The sequence below is a fragment of the Ascaphus truei genome, chromosome 6 (genome assembly GCF_040206685.1).
Source record: "Ascaphus truei isolate aAscTru1 chromosome 6, aAscTru1.hap1, whole genome shotgun sequence".
In the NCBI taxonomy this organism is placed as follows: Eukaryota; Metazoa; Chordata; class Amphibia; order Anura; family Ascaphidae; genus Ascaphus; species Ascaphus truei.
This window is the reverse complement of record NC_134488.1, coordinates 140,404,394-140,412,475: the sequence shown is the minus strand read 5'-3', so window position 1 is coordinate 140,412,475 and position 8,082 is coordinate 140,404,394. Positions and strand designations below refer to the sequence as shown.

Sequence of the window (8,082 nt, the reverse complement as noted above, 5' to 3'; positions counted from 1 at the left end):
TACAATGTAAGCATGTGTGTGTGTGATACAATGTAAGCATGTGTGTGTGATACAATGTAAGCATGTATGTGTGATACAATGTAAGCATGTATGTGTGATACAATGTAAGCATGTATGTGTGATACAATGTAAGCATGTATGTGTGATACAATGTAAGCATGTATGTGTGATACAATGTAAGCATGTATGTGTGATACAATGTAAGCATGTATGTGTGATACAATGTAAGCATGTATGTGTGATACAATGTAAGCATGTATGTGTGATACAATGTAAGCATGTATGTGTGATACAATGTAAGCATGTATGTGTGATACAATGTAAGCATGTATGTGTGATACAATGGGAGCATGTATGTGTGATACAATGTATGCATGTATGTGTGATACAATGTAAGCATGTATGTGTGATACAATGTAAGCATGTATGTGTGATACAATGTAAGCATGTATGTGTGATACAATGTAAGCATGTATGTGTGATACAATGTAAGCATGTATGTGTGATAGTGTGAGCATGTATGTGTGATACAGTGTGAGCATGTATGTGTGATACAATGTAAGCATGTATGTGTGATAGTGTGAGCATGTATGTGTGATACAATGTAAGCATGTATGTGTGATACAATGTAAGCATGTGTGTGTGTGATACAATGTAAGCATGTGTGTGTGATACAATGTAAGCATGTATGTGTGATACAATGTAAGCATGTATGTGTGATACAATGTAAGCATGTATGTGTGATACAATGTAAGCATGTATGTGTGATACAATGTGAGCATGTATGTGTGATACAATGTAAGCATGTATGTGTGATACAATGTAAGCATGTATGTGTGATACAATGTAAGCATGTATGTGTGATACAATGTAAGCATGTATGTGTGATACAATGTAAGCATGTATGTGTGATACAATGTAAGCATGTATGTGTGATACAATGTAAGCATGTATGTGTGATACAATGTAAGCATGTATGTGTGATACAATGTAAGCATGTATGTGTGATACAATGTAAGCATGTATGTGTGATACAATGTAAGCATGTATGTGTGATACAATGTAAGCATGTATGTGTGATACAATGTAAGCATGTATGTGTGATACAATGTAAGCATGTATGTGTGATACAATGTAAGCATGTATGTGTGATACAATGGGAGCATGTATGTGTGATACAATGTATGCATGTATGTGTGATACAATGTAAGCATGTATGTGTGATACAATGTAAGCATGTATGTGTGATACAATGTAAGCATGTATGTGTGATACAATGTAAGCATGTATGTGTGATACAATGTAAGCATGTATGTGTGATACAATGTATGCATGTATGTGTGATACAATGTAAGCATGTATGTGTGATAGTGTGAGCATGTATGTGTGATACAATGTAAGCATGTATGTGTGATACAATGTAAGCATGTATGTGTGATACAATGTAAGCATGTATGTGTGATACAATGGGAGCATGTATGTGTGATACAATGTAAGCATGTATGTGTGATACAGTGTGAGCATGTATGTGTGATACAATGGGAGCATGTATGTGTGATACAATGTAAGCATGTATGTGTGATACAATGTAAGCATGTATGTGTGATACAATGTAAGCATGTATGTGTGATACAATGTAAGCATGTATGTGTGAAGCTAACACAGAATAAACATATTACTAGATGTTAAAAAGAACTATAGTGAAAAGAGAAAAAAATGGTGATAATAGCGCTAAGAACTAAACAATAATTATTAGTGTACAACACTTAGATCCTTTAAAATAATAAGGCACGGCTGCCAAGAGATGCTGACCCAAAAACAAAGTCAGTTATAATACACAAAAAAAATACAAACCGGCGCCTAAAAATGTCCAAAGATAGTTTATTGGGGATCCAATTGGACCGGAACACACAGATCCACTTCTAGTCTTGTACTTCCGAACTTGTGACCACGACCGGATGAGACGTAATATGTGGAATCAAGCAAAAAAAGTAAATCATAGTGCAAACTGCTACTGAAAGGGACACACAGTACCAACACCAGTTTCGTAAATACTCACCAGCGGCTCCCTCTGCAGGGGGCCACCATGTTGATGGTGAGTGAAGGGTCACGCATATGCAAGAGCAGCGCCGGCGGCCATTTGAGACTTGCGCATGCGCAGTGAGTTAGGCGCACGCTGAGGCAATAGGAGAAGGCTCTACAGGGAACTACAACTGCCATGAGACTTACGGAGATTGCCCAGGTGGCCCACAGCAGCCAATAGGGCTCTGGAATTCCCTGCAGCAGGGAATAGATCATTTTCGCGTGCTGCAGACAAGGCAGCCGGAGCTGGGACACAGACAAGGGAGGGTGTAGGTGTGCAGGGGTCTGTGACCCTCTGCACTAGGCCAGACATCCCGCTAGGCCTCGACTCCCCTGGTGAGAGTGAAGCAGCGACAGGGCCAGGCCCTTAGGTAGGGACACTGCCCCATTAGCTGTGTGTGCCTAGGATACAGCTGCGATGTTGTGCAGCACTGGAGAGCGGTGATCTGGAACCAGATCACATGAGCAAGAGAGAGACTGTGTGTAGGATCACTCTGCGGGACATCACCCCATGCGGGGCAAACATCATCGCAGAGGACATCGCTGGATCGGCGGATTCCATTGTTCCTTAGTCGGCGCGCCCGGGTGCTGGAGCACCCGGCAGGTACCTATATCCTAAGTGCACCAACAGAGTACCCACACCACAGTGGCAGCGCTGACCACATATAGTCAGGGGGCTGCTATCCTTGTGGACACCAGGGTGGATGAGTGCCCGAGGGCCCCTCGGGTACGGTGGACACGGTGTGGGTTACACGGTGGTGGGAAAAGGCCCTGCGAGGCGAAGGGGTAGCTGTAACCAGTAGAGTTATTACCCGGTTATCACTGTTTATTATCTGTTCCTCAGTGAAAGGTTATTCTTATCACATACTGTGTGTCAGTGTTGCGGTTCCTGTGAGGGGCTACTCCCACTGCGTTGGGATCCCTCCCAGGTGGAGGCACTGCACCAAGTTATATTATTGTTTCATCCCGGGCTCCCCATGGCAGAGGTTTGGGGTCTCTGCGATCCAACAGGTAATGCCAGCACCTGCCCTTTCCCTAGGGAGAAGTGTGTGTGTGTGTGTGTGTGTGTGTGTGTGTGTGTGTGTGTGTGTGTGTGTGTGTGTGTGTGTGTGTTTCGTAAATACCTGTAGCATGTAAATTATTCATTTTGTGATTATTCATTTTCATGCTACTGTAATTCACATTATTCTCCATAAAAACATCTCCCGACTTCCCAGTGATATAATGTTTATTAGAACAGGCTCATCTCGTGCGTTATAACTCCAAGTGCTTATTCTATGTGCTGTGAGGCCTCTTCTCTCTGCTCAGGAAGATTTAATTCTCCTTTATCCTGGACAGAGCTTAGATCTTCCTGAGCAAAGGGAGGCCGGCTTCCCACTATATTCAGGGTACTTCATGTATAGACTGATGGGAATGCCCCAATCATTGCCCCAGCCTGTGACTGACCCTGCTGTGTGCCGTGCGGAGGCACGCTGAGGCTGAGGGAAAGCGGGTGCTTTCTCTGGCCTTGGTTAGTGCGCCGTCCGTGGGGGCGTGTTGGGGGGTGAGCCAGTGACATCACGGAGATGGTTCTTCCTCATTCGGCGAACCGCTCACGTGACCGGCCCTGCGCTCCCGTGAGCGCTCAAACTAAAAAATTATTGTCGGCTACGGTTCCGCATGGACGCGTGCGCGAGCCCCTGCTAAAGCCGCTCTCATTGCAACTGCAGGGGCTCACTGACGAGCGTCAGCGCGGGTCAACGCTGACCATGCCCGTGGCCTAACATATGAATCCGGGAGATGGGGGGGAGGGGGGGAAGGGGGTGGGAGGCATCTGTTAAAGTTGCAGTCCCACTGGGAACGTTCAGAAGATCTTCGTTTAGACCCGCACTATAAACCCTCCGGTAGCATCTTCACTGGTCACTATATTTCCCAGGACATGTTCAGGGTCCCGAAAGCTGGTAACCGTTTCTCACATAAGAAGACGTCTGAATGGGGTCGCAAGAAAGTGTGTGATCTGCGGGGCTATTTGTGTTGGGGGAACATCGGGACAGTCCTGCACCTTCTTATTAGCGCTCAACAATAACCTGCATATAGTGACCGGGAAATGATAAGGAACGGCCTGGAATACTAATGGGGAGGGAGGAAAATGCTTTCTACCACATCTTTGTTTATAGATGAATTATTTGACACATAGTGTCTGTGTGTGTGTCGGTCTCTGTGTCGGTCTCTGTGTCGGTCTGTCTGTCTGTTTCTGTGTCTGTCTGTCGGTCTGTCTCTCTGTGTTGGTCTCTCTCTGTGTTGGTCTGTCTCTCTGTGTTGGTCTGTCTCTCTGTGTTGGTCTGTCTCTCTGTGTTGGTCTGTCTCTCTGTGTTGGTCTGTCTCTCTGTGTTGGTCTGTCTCTCTGTGTTGGTCTGTCTCTCTGTGTTGGTCTGTCTCTCTGTGTTGGTCTGTCTCTCTGTGTTGGTCTGTCTCTCTGTGTTGGTCTGTCTCTCTGTGTTGGTCTGTCTCTCTCTGTCTGTCTTGGGATGTCTGTCTGTCTCTGTGTCTGTATCTGTCTGTGTCTGTGTCTCTGTGTGTCTGTCTCTGTCTGTGTCTCTGTGTGTCTGTCTCTGCTTGTGTCTCTGTGTGTCTGTCTCTGTCTGTGTCTCTGTGTGTCTGTCTCTGTCTGTGTCTCTGTCTCTGTGTGTCTGTCTGTCTCTGTGTCTGTCTCTGTCTCTGTGTGTCTCTGTCTCTGTGTGTCTCTGTCTCTGTGTGTCTCTGTCTCTGTGTGTCTCTATGTGTCTCTGTGTGTCTCTGTCTCTGTGTGTGTCTCTGTCTCTGTCTCTGTGTGTCTCTGTCTCTGTGTGTCTGTCTCTGTGTGTCTCTCTGTCTCTGTCTCTGTCTCTGTGTGTCTCTGTCTCTGTGTGTCTCTGTCTCTGTCTCTGTCTCTGTGTTTGTGTCTGTCTGTCTCTGTCTCTGTCTCTGTGTGTCTCTGTCTCTGTCTCTGTGTGTCTCTGTCTCTGTGTGTCTCTGTGTGTCTCTGTGTGTCTCTGTCTCTGTGTGTCTCTGTCTCTGTGTGTCTCTGTCTCTGTGTGTCTCTGTCTCTGTGTGTCTCTGTCTCTGTGTGTCTCTGTCTCTGTGTGTCTCTGTGTGTCTCTGTGTGTCTCTGTCTCTGTGTGTCTCTGTCTCTGTGTGTCTCTGTCTCTGTGTGTCTCTGTCTCTGTGTGTCTCTGTCTCGGTGTCTCTGTCTGTCTCGGTGTCTCTGTCTGTCTCGGTGTCTCTGTCTGTCTCGGTGTCTCTGTCTGTCTCGGTGTCTCTGTCTCTGTGTGTCTGTGTCTTTGTCTGTCTCTGTCTCTGTCTGTCTCTGTGTGTCTGTCTCTGTGTGTCTGTCTCTGTCTCTGTGTGTCTGTCTCTGTCTCTGTGTGTCTGTCTCTCTCTCTCTCTCTGTGTGTCTGTCTCTCTCTCTCTCTCTGTGTGTCTGTCTCTCTCTCTCTGTGTGTGTCTGTCTCTCTCTCTGTGTGTCTGTCTCTCTCTCTCTCTCTGTGTGTCTGTCTCTCTCTCTGTCTCTGTCTCTGTGTGTCTCTCTGTCTCTGTGTGTCTCTCTGTCTCTGTGTGTCTCTCTGTCTCTGTGTGTCTCTCTGTCTGTCTGTGTGTCTCTCTGTCTCTGTGTGTCTCTCTGTCTGTCTGTGTGTCTCTGTGTGTCTCTCTGTCTGTCTGTGTGTCTCTCTGTCTGTCTGTGTGTCTCTCTGTCTCTGTCTCTGTGTGTCTGTCTCTGTCTCTGTGTGTCTGTCTGTCTGTCTCTGTCTCTGTGTGTCTGTCTGTCTCTGTCTCTGTCTCTGTGTGTCTGTCTGTCTCTGTCTCTGTCTCTGTGTGTCTGTCTGTCTCTGTCTCTGTGTGTCTCTCTGTCTCTGTCTCTGTGTGTCTCTCTGTCTCTGTGTGTCTGTCTGTCTCTGTCTCTGTGTGTCTGTCTGTCTCTGTCTCTGTGTGTTTCTCTGTCTCTGTCTCTGTGTGTATGTCTCTGTCTGTGTCTGTCTGTGTCTGTCTGTGTCTCTGTGTCTGTCTGTGTCTGTCTGTGTCTGTCTGTCTGTCTGTGTCTGTCTGTCTGTGTCTGTCTGTCTGTCTGTGTCTGTCTGTCTCTGTATCTGTCTGTCTCTGTATCTGTCTGTCTGTGTGTCTGTCTGTCTGTGTCTGTCTGTGTCTCTGTGTCTGTCTGTGTCTGTCTGTCTGTGTCTGTCTGTCTGTGTCTGTCTGTCTGTGTCTGTCTGTCTCTGTATCTGTCTGTCTCTGTATCTGTCTGTCTCTGTGTGTCTGTCTCTGTGTGTCTGTCTCTGTCTCTGTGTGTCTGTCTCTGTCTCTGTCTGTCTGGCCGTCTCTGTGTGTCTGGCCGTCTCTGTGTGTCTGGCCGTCTCTGTGTGTCTGGCCGTCTCTGTGTGTCTGGCCGTCTCTGTGTGTCTGGCCGTCTCTGTGTGTCTGGCCGTCTCTGTCTGTGTGTCTGGCCGTCTCTGTCTGTGTGTCTGGCCATCTCTGTCTGTGTGTCTGTCTGTCTCTGTGTGTCTGTCTGTCTCTGTCTCTGTGTGTCTGTCTCTGTCTCTGTGTGTCTGTCTCTGTCTCTGTCTCTGTGTGTCTGTCTGTCTCTGTCTCTGTGTGTCTGTCTGTCTCTGTCTCTGTGTGTCTGTCTGTCTCTGTCTCTGTGTGTCTGTCCGTCTCTGTGTGTCTGTCTGTCTCTGTCTCTGTGTGTCTGTCTGTCTCTGTGTGTCTGTTCTCAAGAAAAAAACAACACGGGAAATCAGGATGTACAGGGAAAAGTAAAGGCAATTTGTACAACTTGTCATTAACCCGTCTTGTTTGCGGTCCTGTGGGGAGATTAATGAGTTGGCTAGATAGCTGTGTGTATTAACTGAGGTCACATACACAAGTCACGTGCTCACAGGTGTGCTGTTTGTGACACAAATAAAGGGACAATGTACACGACAAGAAAAACAGGTCAGGAGGAGAATACAGGGTGGGGAAGAGGTTGGACTGACCGAGAAACGAAAAATAAATGCTGGCAAGACTCCAACTTTCAGTTTCATTATCCAGGGAGAAAGTAATTATAGAAAAACTAAAGAGAAAAGAGCAGAGAGAGCGAGACGGGACGGCAACAGGTAAGGGCTGAAACCTGCAAGAAATGGTGAGGGAGGGGAGCAGGAGTTAGGGAGGAGGGAAGGGTTAGGGAGGAGGGAAGGGTTAGGGAGGAGGGAAGGGTTAGGGAGGAGGGAAGGGTTAGAGAGGATAGGGTTAGGGAGGAGGGAAGGGTTAGAGAGGATAGGTGTAGGGAGGAGGAGAGTGGATCAGGAGGGTTAGGGAGGAGAGGAGAGGAGAAGGGCCAGGGAGGAGAGGAGAAGGGCCAGGGAGGAGAGGAGAAGGGCCAGGGAGGAGAGGAGAGGAGAAGGGCCAGGGAGGAGAGGAGAGGAGAAGGGCCAGGGAGGAGAGGAGAGGAGAAGGGCCAGGGAGGAGATGAGAGGAGAAGGGCCAGGGAGGAGAGGAGAGGAGAAGGGCCAGGGAAAAGAGGAGAAGGGCCAGGGAGGAGAGGAGAGGAGAAGGGCCAGGGAGGAGAGGAGAAGAGAAGGGCCAGGGAGGAGAGGAGAGGAGAAGGGCCAGGGAGGAGAGGAGAGGAGAGGAGAAGGGCCAGGGAGGAGAGGAGAGGAGAGGAGAAGGGCTAGGGAGGAGAGGAGTGGAGAAGGGCCAGGGAGGAGAGGAGAGGAGAAGGGCCAGGGAGGAGAGGAGAGGAGAAGGGCCAGGGAGGAGAGGAGAAGGGCCAGGGAGGAGAGGAGAGGAGAAGGGCCAGGGAGGAGAGGAGAGGAGAAGGGCCAGGGAGGAGAGGAGAGGAGAAGGGCCAGGGAGGAGAGGAGAGGAGAAGGGCCAGGGAGGAGAGGAGAGGAGAAGGGCCAGGGAGGAGAGGAGAGGAGAAGGGCCAGGGAGGAGAGGAGAGGAGAAGGGCCAGGGAGGAGAGGAGAGGAGAAGGGCCAGGGAGGAGAGGAGAGGAGAAGGGCCAGGGAG

At 48.5% G+C, this 8,082-nt stretch overlaps 1 protein-coding gene across 1 annotated transcript in view; it reads left to right on the top strand.

Moving 5' to 3' along the window:
- The first annotated feature begins 7,112 nt into the window (after positions 1 to 7,112).
- LOC142497995 (guanylate-binding protein 1-like) overlaps positions 7,113 to 8,082 on the top strand; it is a 62,204-nt gene continuing 61,234 nt past the window's right edge. The window contains exon 1 of the mRNA XM_075606504.1: positions 7,113 to 7,187. The gene's annotated coding sequence lies outside the window, so the exon portion shown is untranslated. The remainder of the gene's footprint in view (positions 7,188 to 8,082) is intronic.